The following is a 27,025-nucleotide window of genomic DNA, read 5'->3' as shown; positions in this document are numbered from 1 at the left end:
ATGAGCTGATGTCAACAAGAAGCGATCCGTCATAGGAGGGCCTTAGTGAATCCCACATCAATGACACGGAACGGAGCAAATGATTTTAATGGAGGTGAAAACGATATGGTGATATAAGGTTCAGGGTGGCGGTCATGAAAGAATGGAGTGTAAATGTATTGCAGTGGGTGAGACACAGGTGAATTCTCTGAGCGACTTCTCTTGAACATATCAGCGACACTGACATGATGGATTGGTAGCGTTAACCCAAAATATGGATGGTGTGATCGACCCATGGTGATATGACCAGTGAACGAAACAACCCAACCCGACTCGGATGCGGAGTGAAAGTGTCATGTTCAAGAGCAACTTGCTACCAATAAAGTTTTTTTCAAGTTTTCTTCCCAATTTTTCACCAGTCATTGCTGACCAGTACCTCTTTATTTTTGTCAATCTTGAGGAGGATAACATATGCTTGTTCTATAATTTTCCCTTCGGGCAAACCCATCACTATGTTTTAACGAGCCTAGCGATGGTGAAACTCGTTCTTGTCTGTATGGACAAGTTTGTCGCAATTCGGTTTTAACGAGTTTGACGACAAGGATAACTTGGTCCTTTTCAATTTTAGAGAGTCTGAAAAATGGACGTAAAGAAAAATCCAATAATCCTTTTTCGTCATATAATCCCTTGAGTCCGAAAAAGTATAAAACAATACAAAAGGGATGAATTTTCAGTACTTTTAACGAGCTGAACAAAACAAGCGCTCGATATTTTTGTGTAATAATCCCTCAAGTCCAAAAAGATTAAAATTTAGAGGAGGGATAGCACTTCTGGTCCCTTTAACGAGCTGGAGAGGCCAATTGCTCGATAATCTTTTCATATTTTACGAGTCAGTTGAAAAGAGCTTAAAGGAGACTCGTTTTTTGAGGAACGAGTGATAAATTCGGGTAGCAGCTGATTCCAGGTAAGGTTTGGAATTTTCCAATCACGGTAGTGTCACAAGGATGGCTAACAGGATCACTCTTCGTAGCTGCTCCTCAAAAAGGATAAACAATCAAATGGAGGTGAATGATCGGCCAATATAGAGTGGAGGTGATGATGAGAACATGACCAAGGCTTCAAAGTCTGATGGTAATACATTCACGATGGTTATTTACTGAAAATTGGTTTACTTTTTAATGAGCTTAAACTCTGGGGGAACATTTTCTCATTGCTTATGTTTATTTTTTAATGAGCTTGAATTCCACGTTAAAACTGCTCGATCTAGTCATATAATAAGGATGTCTCATATAATTGGCATTTTTTCAAAGCTTTGCCCCGCATCCTTTCTTTATGCAAGTTAGGAAACGACCAATCCTATGAGGTTAAAGGGTTAGAGGACCTATAAATTTAAAAAAATAAATGGTCGCTCTTCGCTTGCATGCCAAAAGGTTTTCATGCCCCCAGGTATAGTGAAGCAGAGTTTCCACGTTACCCCTAAATTTGAAGACAAAACATTTGTTTTATCAGGAAAGGCCTACCTTTTCCAGGTTACCCTTCAATTTGCAGACAAAAAATTTATTCTATCAGGAAAGGCCTACCCTCTAAGGGAGGTATCTTATTCTGGTTTAACCCCATTTTCCTAAACGGATGGGTATGTCAACTAGTCATATATCCTTCGTGGAAACCTACCCTATACCCAAGGTTTTCCTGTCGAAACAGGCCAGGGTGCATGCCCCCTGGGTTTCAATCATATCCTTTGAATCACTTGCACTCATCAGGAGGACAGACTGGGGATTGATAAGACATTCCTTGCGTGAAAAGACCATTTAGGGATGGTATATGACTATTTGCTATGTGTGAACCGGGGAATGAAAGCTGGTCTACGAGCTTGACCACTCTTCCTTCATGCGGAAAACACATTACTCTAAAGAGTGAGGAGACAATGGCTCCCATGCAATAAATATAGTCACATCCAAGGAGTAGATTATAATCCAGGGGTCCTTGGATTACCATTACATTCATGTGAATGGTTTTCCTTCTCAATGTTATCGGCACATTGGGAAGGATCCCTAACAGTCCACTGGTTCCTTTGTCAAAGCCTGTTAGATTTCTCATTTCAGGCAAAAGCGGTGGTGAACCAAGTGCTTTCCAAGTAGTTGAGGAAAGGATACTCACAGAAGCCCCTTCACCTATGATGGTATCGGCCGTGACCATTTTGTATATTTAAGAAATAATTCGAAATGGTACACTACCCGGTAAGTGGGGTCTGCCTAGTAGATTCCAATCGAAGGAAACAACTAGGTTTCTTGGAGGTGGGACTGAATAGATGGCCGGATATGACTCTAACGAAATTCCTTCCTACGGTAAAGGAACGGGTAGACTGCCCCCATGTTGATCAGAGTCTGTGCTTACGAAAAGAATTTGGACAGTGTCGTTCTTGTTCTCCCCGGTGACTGTATCATCTGAAGATGGATCCTCTAAAGGCAAGACTGGGTCAACTGCCGCCTCGACCTTTTGACTTTCATCTGGTGTGGATTCAGATGGTTTATCTTCAATGACAGATGCCTCGGCCGACCAAAATGGTGTGTCAGCCGGATTCTTAGCTAGTGATGGACTTGGAAAGAGTTTCTTATATCCAGGAGGAAGTCGTAACGGTGAAACCGGACGGTCGTCCAAAACTCTTTTACCCTCGTCTAAGAAGGGACAACAGTGGATGGCGTGATCGCCTTCACACAGTTTACAAGGAAATTTACATTTTCCTTTTTGTCCAGGGGCTTCACTTTCACTAGTCGACAGTGTATTTTCAACATGATCATCAAAGGTTGACGACACCGGATTGTGCAAACGAGGAGACCAGTCCCTTAAGATCTGAGGGATGCAAGGACAATCTCGACGATAGTGGTCTCATTTACAAATGACACATGGCGATTTAGCCCTGGACAGTGTAGTGTGTGGATTTTCTCTAGACGATGCTTGGTTTCCCCTTTTCGCCTTTGGCTCCTTCTTCTTCTTCTCTTTCTTCTTCTTCTCCTTCTTCTTCTCGGTTACTTGATTTTTGGCTTTACTAGCTTCATCAAGTGAAGAGGAAGGAGTAGAGGAAGAATTGGACGAAGTAGAAGGTTGGGGGGTAACTCTGGTATCGTTTAGTTGCTGACTTGATTGTTCATGAATCACGGTGTTCTGAACGACAAAGATTGAGAAGAGCCATACGAGCAAACTGATTGTCAATCCTGGAAGCGACAATGTGGCCATATGGGGTGCACCAACATCTCCCCAAGAGGAGAAAGGACTAGGATTTCCCCCAAGGGAAACTCCTTGGTTGGTGGACTCCATTTTTCTCAACCTAAGACCAACGTAGGAAATGTGATATTTATTCCGATTAAAATAAATTTTAGACGCTTTGACACAACTTGCTTTTTCAATTTTTAAGAGTTGAGAAAAAACAAAAGATGACTCTAGTTGCCTTCAATTTTTAATGAGCCTGAAGTGACAAGTGCTCAGATGGACCTTTTCCTTTAAGGAGTCTGAAAAGGAATGAAAGAGACTACTATGGAAATTTAGACAGATGGATTACCAAACCAATTGCAAAACTGCAGAATAATTTTTACGGTACGGCAATCAATCTTCCCGAATGTTGTGTTCAATGCATTGCGATCGATAGGGCAGTAGACACGGCTTCCTATGGATAAAGGATAAAGCCTATTGTGGTCTCCCAATATATACTCGACAGTACATGGGAGCACAAGTCTGTACTAGCAATTATCGTCTCAAAGTGGAGGAATCACCCAAGCATCAATGAAGACAACAGTTACCAGGCTTTACGACGCCAGAATACGTCCTAGCCTAGACTTTTAAATGTTGTGCGTTAGGTTCCAAAGTATTTTTAGATTCATTAAATTTATTTTACAGTTGATCTTGCTTAAGAAATTTTCCTTTCAGGTTCACCACGTGATGTTGATGTACAATTCCTAAAATGCAATCTAAGATGATAAACAATCGTTTAATCTTCTTTTTGCAATGAAAATCCTAGCTACTAAGGAAAGAGAGATGATATTCTTTCAACATAGAGCAGAGAGCACACACTATATGCATTGTCCTAAATCAAACCAACAAACAATCTAAATGCAAATGCACATGCATGTATTTGTTTTCAGCCTTCTTAATGTGTGAATGATAAAAAGAAAGCTAAGCGCAAATCTGAATTATTTTTCAAAGCGACATTACTAGCAAGTTTCTTTTCAAGACAAAATGAGGACAATGACGACACTTTGCAATTTGGAATTGAAAACTTGCTTTCGACACTTGAAAAACTACTAATTCAAATCAAATACAAGAGTAACAATGTAATCAACTATCAAGAACAATCGGATTCTCTTCTATGACTGAAAATGACACTTGCGACACTCTCAAATCAAGAAACGACAGTTCAATTACGCTACTTCCTTGTAAAAGAGAACTGAAAATGGCTCAAAATACATAAAAACATTTACAGTTCTTTTCACAGTGGAGGCGGAATAATGGCAAGGAAGGGGGTTTCAGCAGAGGTATACTGACTACAGGCAGCAAAACTCTTGAATAGAGCTGAAAAGAGTGAATACAGAAACCAAAATCTAAGAGCAGAAGAGGCCTTGTCTGATCAGCGCACCTGTAACACAGGGAAAAAAATATGCAGTGCACCTACTACACTCGGGAGGTGCGATGCATCCAGAATCCAAAGAAGAGACAGTGCGATGGTCCAGGGATGAGACTTCAACTGGGTTCCGGGTCATAATTTGCAACTCAGTTAAGGGTTTTAGGCCGAGCAAGTGGTAATCAGTAAATCAATCACAGGGTAAGATATAAAGAGTTTACTAGAGCCACCACAAGGGCAATTAGAGAGCTTATAAATCGATTGTTCAGTTCATAAACAAAACCCGGAGATAGACTGAAGCAACATTGATCTACTTTGCACTTGCATAGAAAATGCAGTTGGAAGGCTAGTTGGCTTGACTTCAGGCTCCATCTGTAAGTTTATAAAGCAGACAAATGTAGACAAACAAATAATCTATTCGCTCCCCAACAGAGTCTCCATTTTGTTACCCAGAAATCTAGTGTCTATACAGAGCTGCTAGTCCCACTAAGGCTGGTAGCTACCTTAGAAACAAACAAACTAAAACCACTTTCATTTTCCTTTATGAGAAATATATAAGAGGGGAATAAAGGAGACCAACCTCTGTCTTACGCTTGGTTCCTTGCTTGATTCCTCTCCCTTCTGATAGATCTTTGCCGCTCGCTTCCTTGTCTACCTAGCTTCAAAGAGCACCTGTAGAATCAAAGCAGCATAACACTATCCAGGAACATAGATTTATTATCATAAGCAATATAGGACCAGATATATATTGAGCACACAAATTCATATATCATCAATCGTGCAAGAATGTGGGGGAAAAATTGAATAGCTTTATTAATAATCAAGAATAGCAAAGAGGATTACAACCAATTATTCTCACTGAGTATCATCCTCTCAACAAGAAGGCCCTTATTCACCTCATGAAAAGCTTAGATCACCCAACACTATGATATTACACCAAGAAACCAACAGAACTTCCTTACAAGATACAAAATTACAGCCTCTGGATCTCGGGGATGAGGGATCGATATATAGATGTTTGCAAGGGGGGTGAGTCAGCTTTTGAGATTTGATTAGTGTCCTCTCTCTGACAGTTCTTGATTCCACTTGGAGATTGATGATCTCTTACTCATCCCTGGGTGAGTGCAGAGAGGCAAGTGTCACAGGAGAAGTTTCTCGAAGATTCCATGATCCTCCACCTTGCAGATTGACCCGGCCATTTGTCCACTCTTGCCCATCGCACCCCATAGAAGGGCTTTTCAAGATGCATCACACCTCCCGTGTGTATTTAGGTGGGATGTAGCCCACTTTGACCATGGAGCAGATGAGATGGTCTAGTTTTGACCAGTTCTGAGTAGTTTTTCATGGAGAACTTCTGGGAGAAGATGTAATCAGTTGACCTTGTTCTTTTAGAGGTTGGAACAACACTTTTAGGGACTTAAGAGCCGTTGGTTTATGGACATTTATGATTGGGGTTGCTATGACAATCAAGAATAGAAAAGAGGATTACAACCAATTGTTCTGACCCAACATCATCCTCTCAACAGGAAAGCCCTTCTTCACCTCATGAAAAGCTTAGATCACCCAACACTATGATATTGCACCAAGAAACTAGCAACACTTCCTTACAAGATACAAAATTCCAGCCTCTGGATCTCTGGGATGAGGGATCCATATATAGATGTTTGCAAGGGGGGTGAGTCATCTTTTGAGATTTGATTAGTGTCCTCTCTCTCATAGTTCTTGATTCCACTTTGAGATTGATGATCTCTTACTCATCCCTGGGCGAATGCAGAGAGGTAAGTGTCACAGGAGAAGTTTCTAGAAGATTCCATGATCCTCCACCTTGGATATTGACCCTGCCATTTGTCCACTCTCGCCCATCACACCCCATAGAAGGGCTTTTCAAGATGCATCGCACCTCCCGTGTGTATTTAGGTGGGATGCGGTGCACTTTGACCATGGAGCATGTGAGATGGTCTAGTTTTGACAAGTTTTGGGTAGTTTTTCATGGAGAACTTCTGGGAGAAGATGTAATCAGTTGACCTTGTTGTTTTAGAGGTTGGAACAACACTTTTAGGGACTTAAGAGCCCTTGGTTTATGGACATTTATGATTGGGGTTGCAGTGCCCAAAAATGTCTATAACAATAACTTAAGGATTGAGGGGCTTATTTCTTAAGAGGAGGTGGCAAGACAAAAATTGAAGGAACAATTAATAAGAAGAATCTCACCACTAATCAATCTTGCTCAGAATACACAAAGTACAGTTGGGAATGCTACTTATATAAGAATAATTCCACTAGAAACAAAATTAGATTTGAGTGGAAAGTGAATCATACATGAAATATACTCTTATCCAACTTGAGGGCCATAATGAGCCTACTACCTTTGTTGATTTAACCTCTGGAAATTGTTTCTTGGAAACCAATTATGGGTATTATCAAGCACAACCATCACCCATCCCATCAAATACATTGTTGGAGCTCTTTCCTTGTTCTCCGAATGGTGCAAATGAATTGTAATATAGATGTACATAGTAATAGGAATAATAGTATATGAAGTAGCTTGAAAGCTAATAATATTTGGAATTTATACTTTGATGGATCAAACACAAATGATGGATCTAGAGCTTGTTGAATAATTATAGACCCATGTAATAATAAGTATATCCTCTCATGTCATTTCGAGTTTAAGTGTGAAAATAATACTGTCGAATATGAAGTACCCATAATTTGACTAAAGAAATCCATCAACCTGAAGGTAGAGTTTCTCAAAGTAATTGGTGACTGAGAAGTGGCCACTCATCAAATATAGGATATTACTCACCATGTTTTACCAAATCTTAAAAACTACCACTAGGAGGTATGGCGATTAAAAAATTATTTTAAAACTTCAAGTATTATTTCTTTTCATATGCTTACAAATGTCATAGCAGATGCATTAGCAAATGAAACCTCTTGGATGTATCCATTGAGAAATGGTTTTTGTATTTATATTATATGTAAACCATTTGTGGCTTAAAACATCACTAATTTTCACATTTTCAATGATGATCAATAGATACTGCATTTCATGGTTAATGTAGGCATGCTCCAATATTCTTCCATAGAAGGGATGATCACAACAAGGCATTGTAGGAAGAATCTAATGCGATGAAAAGTAATAGTATGCGTAAAGGTGTAGTGTCCCTTGAAATGTTCTATGACTTGAAAAAACTATTTAGAGGACCAACCAATACCAAGAATGAGAGCTTGAATTTATCATCTAAACAAGTCAATTTGGGAACTCAATAAGGTCTGAAGTATGTAAAACTTGGCACATGTTGTTCTCCACAAGAACAAGAAGAATTCATCCACTTATTCAAACCTTATTGTGATATGTTTGCAGGGAATTATGATGTCTTAAAGACATATGATATCTGTATTATCTGGCATGTAATCCCCATCAAAGAAGGGGTAAAATATTTCTAGTGAAAACTAAGGAAAGTTCATCCAACCCTAGAGCCCCTAATCCAAAACGAATTGAGGGGGTTCTTGGATGCTCAAATCATTTTCAAAATCATACATTCCACTTGGGTTTCGAATTTGGCCCAAGTCAGAAAGAAGTACAGTAATTAATTAGTGCCATCCATGGAACATATCCTTCAGATGGTATCTGGGTCTGAGATGTTCTAGCTACTAGATGGATTTTTTGGTTACAATCAAGTGCTAGTGGTAGAATCATATCATTTGGAAACCAACTTCAGGACCAAATGGGGAGCATTTTCTTTTAAGAGAATGCCATTTAGGCTTATTAATGTAGGCATTACCTTTCAAAGAGCAATGCACATTGCTTTTCATGGCATGATTGGTCAAAGTTTAATTTTTTATTTTGATGATGTCACTATGTCCTCCAAGATAAGATCATATCACATTTTTCATCTGATCATCTGAAACAAATATTTGAGTGGTGTCACAAATATGGGATTTCTCTCAGTACCAAGAAAAGCATCTTTGGCATGTGAGAATGAACTCTCTTAGGACACATCTTTGAAAAGATTAGAATTAAACTTGATCTTTAAAGGGTCAAATCTATAACTTAGATCTTGTTCCAAGTGAATACGAAGGCTATGCAATCTTTTTTAGGGAAGATTAATTTCATGAAAAAATTCATCTCTAATTATGCTCAGATAATTAAGCCATTATAGGAAATGATGAAGAAAAATGTGACTTACAAATCAGAAAAAGGCGAAAAGGGTTATTTTTATCAAATTAAATAGGATATCATTGATGCACATGCATTATTCAATCTTGATTACGGAAAATATTTCCTACTTTATACCTTTGCTTCAGATTCGTCTATTGCGGCCATACTCACTCAAAAGGATGTTGAAGAAAATTAATGCCCTATCTCTTTCACGAGTGTAGGCTTGCAGGGGTTAGAACTAAATTATCCTACTATCGATATGAAAGTGTATGATGTATATAAGGTAATCAAATATTTTAGGCCCTATCTTCAAAAATCTCACACGATAATTTTTGTACCTCATCCGGTAGTAAGAACATTTTTTGTACAGAACGATACGGTTGAGAAGATGGCAAATTGGATGAACTACTTACAATAATATGATCTAGAGTTTAAACCATTTCATACCATTAAGGATCATGGCCTTTTTCAGTTGGAAGCTGAAGCAAGAGATGCTCTTGAGCAATATCGTTCAGGTTGGGAGAAGGAAATAAAGGTGTATAATGTTGAAAATATTTCCTAATCCACATCTACAATGTGATGGTATTCTGATATACAAAAATTTCTAGAGCACGACACTTTTCCCATGCATTTTCGAAAAAACAAAAGAAGGAAATTCTCCTTAAAGCTCTATCTTACTAGCTTGTTCATGGAATGCTGTTCAGAAATAACCACAATGGTGTCTTGCTAAGACACCTTTAGCCACAAGGCATAGAGAAGGTGCTTAGAGATATGAACAATGGGTCAGAAGGTGGTCACTTTGTGGGAAACATAAATGTGCATAAACTAATGAGGTTTGGTTATTATTGGTCCACTTTATTCAATAATGCTCATGCTTATGTATGAAAGTTCCCAATTTGTCAGAGATGCACTAATCGGGATCAGAAGTCAGTAGCCCCACTACTCCTAGTAGTAATCAATGAACCATTCCAATAGTGGTGCCTAGATGTCATCAGAGAAATCTTTCCACATTCATCAAAGAAACACTGATATATTTTAACAGTAACAAAATATTTTACTTGGTTGATAAAAGAAGATCACTTAAGACAAGTAAATTACCAAGAATTCATCCACTCCCTGCAATAGAATATTATATCAAGGTTTGGTGTTCTGATGTCTCTTTTATTTGATAATGTGACTCAATTTTGGTAATTAAAACTTTGTGAATTCGCATTAGAAAGTGGGATTGTATTAAAGAAAAGATATAATTATTACCTATAGGGAAATGGTTTTCCTACATCAAAAATTAAAAATCTTATATGTATAATAAAGGAAAGCATTTTCTATAAATAAAGGAACTGGCACAACACTTTGACAAATGCATTATGGGTTAGCCGTGTAACTCCTAATACTTCCCTTAAAACCTCGATGTACTTTTTGTATTATGGTAAAGAAGTTATCCTACCCTCAAACCTATATCTCCCAGCCTTGAAACTATCCCAAGGGTACCAAGGTAGATGTTGCCTTTTGGTTTAGAACATGATAGACACTTTTCTCAAAGTTCAAGAAGAAAGGCTCAAATCTAGAGATAGATTTTTCGTTCATCAAAACCATGTTAAGCATTGGTTCGATAAGAAATACTTAGGGGCTAAGAATTTCGATGTGGGTGACCTAAAACTGAAGTGGGATAAAACCCACGAAGGGAAATGCAAAGAAATGAAATTTCAACCTTTGTAGATTTGCTTGTTGACCATCAAAGAGAATGTTGGCCACAATACCTTCAAGCTAAAATCCTTAGATGTTAGGATTGACCCCCTTCCTGTAAATGGCCAAGATAAGCATTATTTTCAATAGAAAATCTAAGCTACATTTCCTATACAGTTTGTCATTTTTCTTTTCTTTTTCATCATTAGTAACATGTGTGTCATGTTAGTCATGTCGTATCTTGTTTCTTGTTTGGTTCATTATACATAAACAAGACCTTGTGTGAAAAGTGAATGGCTCCAGAGAACTTTGTGGTGGAATAAAGTAGAAAATGTGATAACCTATTGTCTTGAGGGGCCTTGGACCCAGGTTCAGAGTTAGCTGCGCTAACCAAAAAAATCCTATACACCTTCCCTTTTGGCAACGACTCGCATATTACAGGCTGCAGCCTCACCCAAGGCAGTATTGGGGGATGACAGAACCACGTTTCTGCATCTAGAGGCATATGTGATGTATTTATGTTACTCTTTGGGCTTTATTCCAGCCTTCACAAATGCTAACCCTTAAACCACAGAAATTAAAATAACTTACAGATAACAAATTCTAACTCTGCACTAATTATTCTAAACATTCATAACATCATGTAACTAAGTAGATCTACCACTTTGTGGATGTATTAAGTGTTTCTTATGATAAATGCCGCAAACAGAGCGAATACGCAGTAAATGAATAAGTAAAGGTTGACACGCAAATACACAGATATTTCACCAAAACGGTCTTTATTACATTCAAATCTTATGTTACGTACACTTTCTTCACCGTGAACACAGATTGAGGGGCCCCGCGCACTTAGATAGAGACTTACCAAGGTCTCTACACATAAAGCTGTAGGAGCCTTCCCCTTTTCCTAAGTACAAAAAATAGACTCTTCTGACTTAGATCCCTTGCTTACAGATTCATTCTTGAATATATCCTATGACTCTCTATGAATCCTTTTTATATCATCTTCTTTTACAATACCATGCTCTGTGAACCATGGGTGGGCCATAGAACAACTTAAATTTTAACAAACTAAGGGGCTCTAACCTCCCTAAATCCCCTTTGAATCCTAACAACCTTCGCACTCCACTACTAAAAATATAGAGGCATTACCATAATAACAAAAACTATTTTCAAAATTGACCCCAAGGGACCCTGTCCCAACAGGCCCCCAAAAAAACATTGTGACTCGTCCTTGAGTTACTCTGTTGGTGGGGCCTCAATCTTCACCTGCATATCACTGAATTAGATCTTCAACACTTGCATATCTATTGTGCCCTATGCAGTAGCCTGACAGACTTCCTCAACCAATTTTTCTATGGCTGGCCCTTCGACTGCAAGGACCATGGTTCCTTATGTTTGTTGCATTACCTTAAGCTTGCTCTATAGATCTGGTTCATGTTGAGGGAACTAAAATTCTTTGGGCATCCTCCATGCCACCAATGCGATCAACAATAGTAGCCACACATAGTGGAATACCTTTCCCTCATCTGGGGCCTCTTTGAATTCCTCCAAAAAATTGTGACATAAGTACTAAACCCAATTATATTGGAATCCTTTGGCACACTGTGTATCCAAAGATACTACTAGCACATACACTTCATCAATGAAACACTTCCTCATGATTGTTTGGCCAAAATTTGTGTAGAAGACTACACCATGTCAGTGGAGATGGAATGAATTGAATAACTACGTGACTTCTTTAGCAGGTCGAAATCACTCTCCATTTGGTCCACCAACATTTTCTCCTTCCATTTTCCCACAAATGCACATGCAGGGTCCACTCCTTAGTAAGGCAACAATGTGATTATGTGAATCAACATGTCAGTAATCGAGATGGGCCCTCCGAACCATAGGCACCCATCATGCACCAGCATCAATAATTGATGCTCACAAACTGTATTAATGGCATTGCAGCTAAAATTTGACACCCACAACATGTTTTGTAGCCCCTTTCACCAAACTTCAGCCATTCATTTCATTGGATCAAGCCATGTGACCTACAATTCTTCATAATATGCCTTCCTCAGGTACTTTTTCAGCTCCAACTGTAGGAACTTCGTGTGGTCCCCCAGGTCCCAATCCTCCATTTTTACGTATGGTATTCGGGTTAGCAAATTTCTCTCAAACGACAAATTCTCTAGCAACAAAGGTGTGGGGACCATGAACTTCACTGAATATCAATATTTAGGGACTTTAGCCTTGGATTTTCAAGGTAGTATATACGACAATAGCTGAGTTATCAACTCAACCTCCTCTGCATCAATCTCCTCAATACCCTCGATTAGTTCCTCCTACTATAGGTCTAGGGGCTTTATCAATTGCTTAACTCTATCCATCTTTCCCTTCTGTCTGACCTCCATCATATTCTTTTGCGGTGATTTATGCACCAGTGCATGTTGGGGTTTCTTCTGTTTCTTATCTCCTACCATGGATTAGGCCTCGATGACCTATGCGCTATCGTAGGAACACTAGTAGGTACTAGTTGTTCTGGCTCAGGTAGAGTTGCCATCATTCTCTCCAAGAATCTTTCACGCTACCAATTCATTAAATTCATGAATCCTGGCTGTAAGGTCTTCTCTCAAAGTACCTCCCACTCTTCGGAAAACATACAACAATACTCTTGGTGCAAATTGAAGCGCAAAATCTCAAGAAGAATTCTCATGAAGTAAAGTTTTCAAATGTTGAATGGGATGTTGTATTTATAGATAAATTTGAATTCAAATGCATCTATTCCCTCTAGATCCCTGTCATTAATGCACTTTTGGCGGTAGATTTTCAAAGATGTGCTCCTTAAATGCTTTTTCCCCACACCTTTTAATGGAAAAATCACCATCCAATCATCTACAATGCTTCCAAAAGTGATTTTTATACTATGATGTGTGGGACCCACCGTGCTAGCACAACTCCTTTGGCACAACTCTCCTCTACACCTTCCCTCGATTCATCATGCAACCCATCCACTTTGTTGTTGGCAGTGTAGTTTATAGTCATGTACTCTCTTGGAGCTTCTTGGAGTACTAAGACTATCCTGCATCCACACAGTCATTGTGCATGGGCGGGTTCACCCCTGTACAACTTTAACCAACTCCAATTAACCATTCCTAGAAACAAATCCCCATTCATCTTTATGAGATGAACTGTGCCTCCATCTGTAATCTCCTTAACAATATATGGCCCTAGGCAATGCATTTGGAAATTTCCCATAAAATTCATGAACTTACTTTCATACATCAATACCAAATCTCCATTCTTAAATATGCATTGTTTAATATGGTGATCATGCCATGATTTTTTGCGATCCTTCTACACCTACTGATCAAAGCCCACCAAGAAGCAATCTTCCTCCAACTCAACTATCTACATGAGGTGTTCATCCATGGTATCTCGATCAGCCATGTCCAGTACTGTAGCAATCTACAAACTTGGCATGACGTACTCCACCGACATTACAACTTCTTGTCCATAAACCAATCTGAATGAAGTTTTTCCAATCAATTGTTTTCATGTAGTTCTATATGCCCATAAAAATGTGGGTATGCACACATGCTAATAATTTTGTTTTTCATTGAAAATGCGCGTTATGGCATTCTCTAGGATTTTGTTAAAGGCTTCCATTGTGTCATTCACTTGAGGATGATAAGACGTACTTTTCTAGTGATACATCTAAAATTCTTCAAGCAAAGACACAATTATTTCATTTAAGAAGTGTGAACCCCTATTGGTCATCAAGGTTGTAGGGCAGCCAAAACAAGACAAAATGTATTCAAAAATCAACTTCACTGTTGTGTTCACGCTAAAATCCTTTATAAGTTGTGCCTCATCCCACTTGGTTAAATATTCAATCATTGTAATGATGTATCAGGCTCCTGTCTTCTTTACCAGTAGTTGAACTAGTCCCACAAAGTCTATTGCTCACTTATCAAATTCTTGTAATGACACTTGCAGGTTCAGAGGAAATTCATCTCTTCACGACAACCTCCCTATTCTCTGATAGACATCGCATGCCCTACAATAAGCCTTAGAGTACTAATGCACAATCGGCCACCATAGTCCTTCTTGTAGGATCTTTTTCACAGTTTCTCTTCTCGTATAACGTCCTCCTGCAATGCATACATGTGCTTTAGCAAGGATACTTTGTCATTCATACTCTGGGACATACCTAAGAAATATTTCATCGGATCGCATTTTATATGTGTCTCGTGATAATGGAGAAATCTGCAATCTGGACCACTAGTTCTTTCTTTTGTTGTGTCGTATACCCTTTAGAAGTTGTACCCATTGACAAGAATTGGATTATGTCTACAAAATGTTCCTTTGTGATCCGCATAGCAAAGAGCTGCACATCAAGCAATCCTTCCTCCATATTTTTAGGTTCATCTCCATTCTGAATTCGCGAGAGGTGATCTAGTCCAAATTCAATTCCCCTGGCATCACAATTACTTCAAAGTCATATTATTGAAAAAGAAACAACCATCTACAAACTCTCCCCCTCCCCAACATAGCATTGTTGACCAAGTACTTCAAAGAATAATGATCTATTTATATTTTTAGTTGCGCACCTAATAAATAGTGCTTGAACTTTTGGAGCGCATACACCATTTCTAATCCTTCGCACTCTGTGGTTGAATAATTTTTTTCACCTTTGATAAATTCTTGCTCACAAATGTTATTGGTTGGTTGATATCAGCTTTGCCTGGATGGGTTAGCACACCTCCTGGTGCTATGCAAGATGCATCTACATGTACGTGGAACTCCTCCTTCCAATTGGGGAACACAAGAGCAGTCACGGTGGCCATTTTTTCCTTCAAGACATCTAAACTCTTATGGAAATCATCGTCCCAACAAAATGTCGCATCCTTTTTCAGCGATTTTTCCATGGGCGTAGTGATCTGTGCATATGCTTTGATAACTTCCCATAATATCCTGTATGGCCCAACGTTGTGCACATTTGTTTGACATTCTTTAGAGGTTCCAAATTGATAATTACTACAATTTTGGAAGGGTCTATCATCAACCCCTGCTTGCAAACTACATGGACCAAAGGTATCCTATAGGGTACGTGGAATATGCAGGTCCTTAGATTAAGGGATATTTCATACTTTATACAAGTACCAAACATGAGGTGAATAATGGAAACATGTCTCTTTAATAACCCAAACATTGTCCAATCATCAAATTAAACCTCCAGAAACATGTGAATAAAGTCTTTGAAAGCTGCGAATACCACCCTAGATAAAATTGCAGGGGCATTTTTCAGGCCAAAAGGCATAATTGTATACTGAAAATTAAACACATTCAATAGTGAAGGTGGTCTTACTACTATCCTCCAGCATGATCTTGATTTGATGATACCTTGAGAACCCATCTGTAAATGAGTAGGCTTCCTGACCACCAACATTCTCCAATACTTCATCTGCGAATGGTGTAGGAAATGGATCATGGACACAAGCATCATTCAATTTCCTCAAATTTATGTAGATCCAAATTTCACCTTTCGTCTTCTTTCCTTGAACCACCATAGGACTAACCCAGTCTGTTTCTTCGACAACTTCAATATTTATGGCAGCAAGCATCTTATCTAAATCTTTGCTCACTTTTTCCTTGTACCTAGGATTGAATTGGTATGGGAACTTCTTCACTGGCTTCGCATCTAGCTTAAGAGTGATATTCATGACACAAATATCACCTACTATCCCCTTCAGATAAGAAAACTTGGTGGGAAACAAGTCCTCATACTCCCACAATAACTCCATGACTTTTTCCACTGTTTCTTCGTCTCAATAGTCTCCTAAGTTTCCGAAATTCGGTTGCGCTTCTAATCCAATATTCACCTGGTTGGTCTTCAAGGGCTTTGAGATACCAAGGACTTCTGTTGGAGGCCCCGTGGCTTCACATTGTCCTTTGGACTCAGGAATATTGATGTTCCTCGGATCTTCTTCACCTTCCTCGGTGGTCACATTGTAGCATTCGATTGCATGGCACAACTGCTTACTCCAATCTGGTTGTACCCATGCAACAGGTTCTTTTGGCATTCCGAATATTGCATCTTTGATCTCTTGTAACACTTCATCAATACACTCAAATTCATCCTCAAAACTAAACATTAGTAAGAAACTTTCCTTCAGATGGTTCCATGTCGCAACTCTGTTTCTAGATACCAGTTCATTGGAATCATATCCAAGGAGTGGAAAAATATGTGAACCCATTATGGTTGTTGATCTTCTCCCCATTCTTTCATCCATTTAACTAGATGCTCGCGCGAATTGTCCTTTCCTATGTATTTCTCTATAATGTGGGTATTGGCATACCCAAACCGCAACTTCATCATCCATTGATACTCCTTCCAATTTGCAAATTTTTTCTTATGTGTACCCCACCATCTGGCAAGAATAGCTCTCAGCGTGATGTCTGATGCCTAGAACTAATGTTCCTCTGGTACATCCCTTTCAAATTTATCCAAAAATAAATTGCCATCCTATAAACCATCATAATACAGTAGGTTGCGTACCTCATTGGATATGCATCGAAGTGACTTAGTAAGCCTATTACATCGTAGCAATGATACCTCATGCAAACTATTCTTCCAATATTCGAGCTCCTCATCAGAATCCAAATTTCTAGAGCTATCCTTCTCCCACGTAATTCACCCATCTACTGTACAGTTGATCCAATCTTCATCCCAAGCAGTAAGATTATAAATTTTCTCAATATCATCCTCCTCATAATAATCCTAGACTTGTTTAGTATATTGTGCACCCTCTGCCTAATCCAATGGAACAGTAACCCTTAGTTCCTTCTTTTCAAATGTGATACTATGCTTCTTAAGGTTGATGATTGCATTCATATCAAATGCCCAATAATTTCGAAGCAAGCTTGGGCATGGGTTACTATTGTCCACTATTTCAATCATTTCAAAATCAATTATGGTGAGTGCCCCTTTAATATCCATTTTCACACCATGTAGGCACCCCATAGGAATAATATTTTTCTGACTCGCCATTCTGAGCTAAATCGGGGATGAATGTAGTCCTTCCCTTCCCATTCTTTCCCAGTTTGCTTTGGAAAAACATTTGCATCAGACCCCAAATCAAGGATTACCTGGTCCATTTCGAATTCTCCAATCCAGGCAGTCGATCTCATTTCGTGATTGGTCCTTTTCTTACCTTTGCCCACCTTATGCACCGCATTCTGTTCCACCAGTGACTTATTGTTGCCACTGCAGTGATCTATCAAATATTGCAGTCCATATACTTTCTTTTTTGGTCGATCAGGAGCTTCATGCGGGTCTGTAAGAAAGATGCCAATAATGATGGATATGTTTCTTGCGCAGTACTAACTCCCTTAAGCTTCTCCGTGCATGTACTTTGAGTCGTTGATGTAGAAACTCCTACATATGTGAAGCTCATCTTCCCCTCCATAAATGTTTCCTTTACTTTATTCACATCAAATCCAACCTCCTTGTCAATAGCATTGCGAACCCATACATTTTCCTCTGGTTGTTTCCCTTTATCCTCCCCAATAGCTATACCAATCCGTGTAACAATATTAACATTGGGTCCATGTTTGCGTGGTTATGATCTCAACATCTGGATGTTCTCAGTAGGCTGAGTCTGGTTATTATTTTATTGCATCTCCGTGATGAGAACAGGACAATCTTTTATGACTTGATCAAATTGTCGACACTATTGACATGAGGGGTGCGTTGGATTTTGACAATCTTGTGTGAAGTGACTTGGTTCTCCACAATTGTAACAAATGATTTGGCAATGAACTCTTCTAGCTCCTCCTCCTTGCCCTCTTCCTCATCCCTAAAATCCTCTGCATGCTACAGTTGTGCCCTGATCCTATTGAGGACATGCCTCCATATGTACTCTATTTGTTGGTGTTCTATCCATCATCAATTCATAACTTTTGAAATTGCACTTGTCATGACTCACAAACTTACATAAATTACAAAACAGTTGTTGGGGTGTCTGCACAAACTTCTGTAGCAAATGAAAATTGCTTGTCGTATGGTTTCTTATATTCTGACAAATAATGCAACATGGTACCACAGCTATACTTGGCCCTATGGTACTTTTAGGCTTTAGGGGAATAGGACCACCCTCAACAAGATAATTCTGATAGAGTGGGCATATGCAGGCTATCCAACTATGACTGAATCTGTTACACTCCCAGATTCGTATCCTGAATAGGTGAGGCTTCCAATTTAATAACAATATCTAGTGCTTTAGCTTGCATACCAATATTCTGTTGTGATAGTTGAATATCAAATCGGGTTACCAGTCCTTGTGTTGGTATTCCATGATCTACATATTAGGCTAATGCAACAAACATTTCAACCTCTAATCGAAATCCCACAGAGAATTATTTACCTTCTGCTGGATCTCTTTGACTTCTGTTACGGACTTTGCTTGCGACATAGGTTTATTAAATTCATTATTTAGCACATTCTTTGTATCCTTCAACATTGCAACTAGATGAGTCAAGCAATACTTAACATACCATCTCAACGCTCTATCTTGTAATGTTGTCACCAACTGTGCTTTCTTCAGGTCATCATCTATTATCTGCTGTGATTTCCGCACAGCATCAACTATAAACAAAAATTGTTCAGGGTCTTCTATCCCCAGACCCCTGCATATGGGAATCTTCATAGCATTTGCCATATTAAAGAGTAGAGTTGGAGGTGGAGTCGGAGGTGTAGGTGTATGTGTGTGAGGTAGAGGTGATGGTCCAGGTGGAGTCGATGGATGTGGTATTCCCGTGATACCCTGATTTATTGTTTTTGGTGCACCTGAGGCACTTTTAGAATACTACTTTCTTTGTCACTATCTGACACTCCCAACAGAGGACTGTACTTAGCAGCTAAATTTAGATCTCCTCTTAATGTCTTTCCACTTCGTGTAGTTCCCGCCAAGTCTCTTCTAAACATCAATTCAATGGCATAACCCTTTTCTCACAAAATAACATTTGAATCCAAGATTTCAAGGACTTCAAATACTTACCTCTTGGTCCTTTCAAAAACTAGCATTTAGCTTAACTATAACTGATAGATGTATGAATCGTGAACTCGGTAACGAATTTTCCTAAAATTCTATCGATCCAATAATCGAAAACCCTCGCGATATTGTTTTATGAAGCTTCCAGGTGGCTCACCAAATCTAGAGTCCAGAAAATAGGGTTATCCAACTTCCACATACCTTGACTATCCACCAATTTAGACAACCATTTGTATAATTTGCATAAAAAAGAGAAAAAAAAAAAATTGTGCACTTTTGTATGTTAGAGCCTAGATCAACCTCAAGCTGAAGGGAGGCAATCCTAGGATAACCACAAACCATGCTTAACCTGGTAGCTAGCCTTACCAGGTCAGAAGAGGGGTCTCTCCTTTTCAATCTCAGTAAAGACGACTGCAATTACAACTTGAGATGACTGAATTGGAATTAGATTGTAGGCTAGGTATAGTAGCTCAAGGGTTTTTGGTTGATTTTGATGATTAGTTTGTTAGGCCCCTATACTACTAGTGTAACCCCTTATTGTTATTAGTAAAACCCCCTTATTATATTGATGTAACCATGTAGTGCCCATATTGTTACTATTGTGCCCCATAGAAGCCCACTATTGTTATTATTGTGCCCTTACATTATTATTGTTATCTCGACTCTGATTATATTATGACCCCTTAGACTCCTATATATAGAAAGGAGGTCCTTTCACTTGTATCATCCAAGAATTATTCATTTATGTAATGTGAAGGAGTTTGCCCCCTCAAAGAGGTTGAATTCTAAGGTGTTGATCTATCTTTTCTATCTTTTTGTGAAGCTGGTTTCATAACATTTGGTATCAGAGCTTTGGATTCTAGGGTTTCGTTGCTCCAAATAGGTCATCGTGGCATTTTCACTATAACCTTTTTCTGTGATGTTTTAAAAGCGAAAAATAAAACCCATTTGAGATGAAATTTCACTGAACATCGGTTCCAAATTTCAGAGATTTTTGTGCTATATTTGCAGAGATATGATCTGAGGAAGTTGGTCTTTTTGCAGACTCCTAAATTACATTCCAAACAGGTGACCTGGGGAAAATCGTCATAACTTGCTCTCTGAGCATCAGATTGAAATTTTGTAAGAAGGTACAGAAAGAGGACGGATTATAGTTTCCTATATATATTTTTGAGAGGCAAAGGTCGAAACAGTGACACATGACACATCATACAAGTTTGCCCTGCTGAACTAGTCTATAATCAGGTCACTGTGGGAGATTTGGCATAACTCTTCCTTGGGGAATCCAATTTGGATCAGACTGGTGGCATTGGAAAGAGGAGACAGAGGGCTACTGTAAGTCGCAATTTTAGAACTTAAATATCTGAAAGTATAGAGTTACATTCATTTCAAGATCGAGGTCCTAAAATCAAGAAAAAGCAAGATGAGGAAGTTTTATGGCAAAGATCTAGTAAATTGGATGCTTCAGATGGAGCAATATTTTGATCTACATGGTGTACCACTGTTACAAAAGGTATGTATTGCATCTTCATATTTAGAACTGGATCAATTTTTATGGTATAAAGGGCTTTGTTCTCGTAAACAACTTGTTACGTGGTCAATTTTCACGGAGGAAATGATTGCACATTATGAGGATAAAAGAGCAACATCTTCTTTAGAGAAACACCACAACAATTGGAAAGAGTAAAAGGGCTTTGTTATGTAGTGGAAAGTAAAATTATGGCAACAAGGAAGTCTAACCCTCACAACTATAAATATGGAAGTGTTGTTTCTCCTAGCCTTCCACAACCTAAAGGGTTACACCACAACAATTGGAAGAGAAAAGAGAAAAAGGGCTTTGTTACAATTGTGATAGAAAATGCACTAAAGGTCATAAGTATGCTGAGAAGAAATTATTTTACATAGAGTATGAAGAGGAGGAAGAAAAGGATCAAGAAACATCAAAATAAGAGGATATACGCCAGGACTCAATCCCAAAGAAAGAAGAAATGAATCAGAGCATATCTTGTAAAGCATTGGCAAGAATTACCACTCCTCAAACTCTCAAGATAGAAGGACATATCAAGAAGAAAAAGGTGCAAGAAGTGAAAGATCACATCGAGAAAGAAGAAATGAATCCAACCATATCTTGTAATTCATTGGTTAGAATTACCACTCCTAAAACTATCAAGATAGAAGGGCATATCAAGAAGAAAAATGTTCAAGAAGTGAAAGATCACATCGAGCATCAAGAAATGAATCCAACCATATCTTGTAAAGGATTGGAAGAAATTACCACTCCTCAAACTCTAAAGATAGAAGGATATATCATGAAGAAAAAGGTTCAAGCAGTGAAATATCACATCGAGCATCAACAACAAGTTCTCCAACTTTTGAAGGATAATGCCACTTTGGTGCAAAATCGAATGAAACAACAGGTAGATCAACATCGTAGTGAAAAATGTTTTGATGTAGGTGATTGGGTATTTTTACTGCTACATCTCAAGAAAGCTATTTATGAGAAGGAAATGTTGGCAATACTATATGCACTTAAGAAATAGCGACCTTAGTTGAATGGGAAGACACTTCAAGGTAAAAGTGGATTATGATAGTCTTAAATACTTTTTAGAACAACTATTATCTTTAGAAGAACAAAAAAAATGGGTCACAAATATGTTGGGTTATGACTTTGACATCATCTATAGAAAAGGGAAGCAAAATTTTGTTACAGATGCACTCTTAAGAAAGAATGAGGATGTGGAAGCATTTTTTTTTGCTATTTCTATTATCCTACCAGATTGGATAAATGAAGCAAGGGATGAATGGAAGAAGGACGAAGAATTATGGCCACTTATTCAAAAGTTGCAAAATATCCCAATTCAAACAATATTGCCAGAAATTGAAGAGGAAGGAAAAATCATATTGAAACCCGGAGTAGTCACAGAAGCAAGAACCCGAGAGCTATGAAATCAATCAATTTCAGAGTATCTCATCAAGTGGAATAACTTACCCGTTGAAGATTCCACATGGGAGGATAAGAATTTTATACAGAAGCATCAAGAACTACTCAAGCGTTGAGGACAACACTATTTGAAGGAGAGGAGCATGTTAGGCCCCTATACTACTAGTGTAACCCCTTATTGTTATTAGTACAACCCCCTTATTATATTGATGTACCCATGTAGTGCCCATACTGTTACTATTGTGCCCCATAGAAGCTCACTATTGTTATTATTGTGCCCTTACATTATTATTGTTATGTCGGCTCTGATTATATTATGACCCCTTAGACTCCTATATATGGAAATGAGGTATTTTCATTTGTATCATCCAAGAATTTTTGACTTATGTAATGTAAAGGAGGTTTCCCCCTCAAAGAGGCTGAATTCTAAGGTGTTGATCTATCTTTTCTATCTTTTTGTGAAGTTGGTTTCATAACATAGTTGCAAGATCAGATGGAGCGGGTAGGTTGGGTCTGGGAAATCAAATTAGCGATACAGACATGTTCTGTGGGGCAAGGTAGACAAAGGATTTATGTACTAGAAATTGGTTAAGGTGGTAGATTTAGATAGCTGAGGGGTTGAAGAGGGCATGAGGAGCTTGAATCCTCTTCAAATTGTTCAAAAACACAGAAAAGCAAATGCATTCCCAAGACAAAGCATTGTAAATTAGTGTATTTTTCTGTTCACCTTGATTCATTTAGTTTAGAAGAGAGAGAGAGATGTGGATACATATAAAACATAAGAAAAACTCATTGGAAAGAAGAAACAATACATAAACTCACTGTCACAAGAATCCCAGAAAAATAGTTGTGAAACCTAGTTTTATTCCTTGCCAAACTGCTGTAGAGATATACAATAAAGATCAAAGCTTCCACAAGAGTCCAACCCTTAGAAATGAATCAAAGAGTGCATGATCTAGGCAAGGGAACTACTCAAGCTAGATATCAGGGGTTGAAACCATGGGAAGAGGGGTGGTTTCAACCATATGTAAACTAGGAACACAAAATTAGGCAGTGCAACAACTTGCCTCTAAATCCAAGGAAACTAATTCATTCAGCTCAAAACCACCTTTGACTTGATGTATCTACCCTATGAGGTATTTTTCATCAATATTTACATCAAATACATTATTTACCATGAATACATTTACCAAGGAATGAGGAAAAAGGAAACTTCCAAGAAAACTAGGAAAAATCTGGAAACTTAAGCCAAACTGACAAAATCAGTTTAACGCGCAGCGCCAAAAATTTAATGCACAGTGCCACTTCAGGGCTAATTTTTGAGGCCTTCCTAGTGTCCAAATTAGGTGCAAGTTGGCTTGTTGGAAAGCCCTTCCTGTCTAGTTTCTGGAACAATTTGATTTTTCTGATTTGGAGCTCGTATGCCCCTCCAAATTTTGATTCTCCCAAGGCTGCTTCCTGTGTGGCGAAAAAGTGGCAGAGAGGGCACCTTTTGGGTTTTTTTTCCCTTTGGTGACCAAGACCTTGTCAAAATCTTCTCAATATTTCTAGGTTTATTTATTTTTCTATGTCGATTCCAAATATGCAAGCCATTTTTCAAATAGAGGTCCCCATCAAAAGCGCAGTGCCACTAGAAAACCTATTTTTCAAATTTCAAAATTCAAAAATGACAAAAATTGCTCAAAATTTCCTGAAATTTGGCATGAGGGATCTTTTTTAGGTGCTTTGTTGGGCCAATGATGCTTCAACCAAGATTTTGAGCTTGCCTTGCTCTTTCTTGTTCCTCAAAACTCTTCTTAGCTTGGCTTTCAGCCTCTTTGTCCTTGCATTACAAATCTTGTTCCAGGCTAGGGTTTGATAAGGAGAGTGGGGTGTTGGGGAGTGAACTTTGATGATTGAGAGATAGGGAATGGGACTTGGAAAAATCAGTATGAATGGTGTAAAAGATAACAACAAATGACCTTTGATAGCTTGTGAGAGGTGATTTAATGATTAACTAGGGTTTTGAGAAGAAATTCATAGATACTAGGGTTTGTTTTAGATGAGACCACACAACTCAATAAACTAAGCAATAGCTTTTCTTTAGTGAGGTGGAGGACTGTACTTACTTGGAATAAGCATTAGATAGCTTTGGAGGTGTTTTGATAGCAAGTTAGATGTGTTTGAGCCTTCCCCAACAGGTGCACAACACTTTCTAACAGGTGCACAGTGCCATTTTAATGCACAGCACTAGACCAAAATTACACTACCAAACTTCAATAGGTGCCCAGTGCACTTTTAATGCGCAACGCCGATGAACATGAAAAGAAATTTCCCTATTTTTCCATGTTTTCTCATGAGGGTTAGAAAAACATGATTTAGGAGCTCTCCTTGGTTTTCAAACTTGCAAAAATGAGAAATGACTTGAATGAATGGGGTTTTATACCTTTTCTGCTTTTGATTTTTCATAAACCAAAACCCACTTTTCTATTATTTTGATAGCTTTTTCAAAATACTCTGTTTTGCTAATATCTAACTTTCTGCCTTTTTGCATGTGGACTAATACTAATCACATTGACTGTTTTGCAGTGGCAAGAGTTGACATTGTCACCAGGGGAAGCTTGTGGATACTTATTACATATAGGAAAAATAAAATTACATAAATTACATGAAATGAAGCTATTTAAGTACAAATTCTCTATTTTACCTCAAAATAGAGTTTTGAGGTTAAAGAGCTTTATTCAGTTTTCAAAAGAAATATAATGTCTTTATGAAATTTTTCATCCTCCTCATGTGTCTGCTGACGATTTTTATTCATTCTGAATGACCATGATGACAAACCATAAAATCTAATGAAACCCTAACACTAAACCCTAGGACTGGTAGAAAATGAAATTGAACTGATTATGGACAACTAAAAGATGTTTGAACAAGTCAGCAGGTATATGACATGAGGGGAACTGAAATGAAACCACTACCATCAGTTGATCCATGACCTAATGGAATGCAGCTGATTGAATGAGACACCTAACATGGATGCAAAAGAGTAATTTTGATCACCAATGGTAGTGTGAAGTCACTGACACTAACATTGTATACAAGTATTTATTCAACCACTCTTCCTTTAACAAGCACAAATTCTTGTTTTCCTGGGCTACAAACTCATGCAACTTCTGATCTATCCACTTCTCGATCTCTTTCTTAGTTAGTATCCACTCATTTCTCATCACATAATCCTCATATAGATCCTAGTACTGGCAACGAAACCATTTGTTAGCTTGAGGTAGTTTGGACCTAGGTTCAGAGTTAGTTGCGCTAACCAACAAAAACCTATAATACTGGCTCTTTTGGAAACAACCCATGTAGCCAGGCCACAGTCTCACCCGAGGCAGTATTGGGTGATGACAAAACTAGGTTTCTATATGCAAATGTGTTACAGGGAAAAGTGTCTATGCAGAACTACTAATCCCACTAAGGCTGGTAGCTACCTTAGAAACAAACAAAGTAAAGCTACTTTCATTTTCCTTTATGAAAGATAGATGAGGGAAGAATAAAGGAGACCAACCTCTGTCTTGCGCTTGCTTCCTTGCTCGATTCCTCTCTCTTCTGATAGTCCTTTGCTACTTGCTCTCTTGTATACCAAGCTTCACAGAGTACCTATAGAATCAAAGCAGCATAACACTATACGAGAACATGGATCTATTATCATAAACAATCTAGGATCAGATGTAGATTGACCATACAAATGCATAAAACATAAATCACACAAGAGTATGGAGGAAAACTTGAATAGCTTTATTGATAATCAAGAAAGATCCAAGAGAGTTACAACCAGTTGTTCTGACCTAGCATCATCCTCTCAGCAAGTAAGCCGTTCTTCACCTCATGAAAAGCTTAGATCACCCAACACTATGATGTTGTCTCAAGAAACCAACATCAATTCCTTACAAGATGCAAAATTCCAGCCTTTGGATCTTTGGGATGAGGGATCCATATATAGATGTCTGTAAGGGAGATGAGTCAGCTTGTGATTTGATTAGTGTATTCCCTCTGATAGTTCTTGCTTCCACTTGGAGATTGATGATCTCTTACTCATCCCTGGTCGAATTCAGAGAGGCAAGTGTCATAGGAGAAGTTTCTAGAAGATTCCACGCTTCTCCAACTCATGGGTTGACACTAGCATTTGTCTCTTCTCACCCATTGCACCCCATAGAAGGGCTTTTTGAAATTCAACGCACCCACTGTGCGTATTTAGGTGAGATGCAACGCACATTGCCTATGGAGCAGGTGAAATGATCCAGTTTTGACCAGTTGTGAGTAGTTGTTCATGGAAAACTTCTGGGAGAAGATGTAATCAGTTGACCTTGTTCTTTTAGGGGTTGGAACAAGACTTTTAGGGACTTAGGATCCCTTGGTTTATGGAAATTTTATGCTTGGGGTCGCAGTGCGCAAAAATGTCTATAACAGTTGCCCCCTAAAGCATGAGGTCGTTAATCTTTTTGATGTCAGGTGAAATGCTTTATCATGAGGATCCGAAATTCTTTCAAGCTGGAAGGAGACCTGTAATAAGATACAATACAATACATTATCTTCATAATATTTTCATGATCTAGCTGAGGCGG

This window comes from Pinus tabuliformis, chromosome 8, assembly GCF_031772625.1.
Source record: "Pinus tabuliformis cultivar Carrire ecotype Pingquan chromosome 8, CPIR1, whole genome shotgun sequence".
Lineage (NCBI taxonomy): Eukaryota > Viridiplantae > Streptophyta > Pinopsida > Pinales > Pinaceae > Pinus > Pinus tabuliformis.
Note: the sequence above shows the minus strand (reverse complement) of the source record.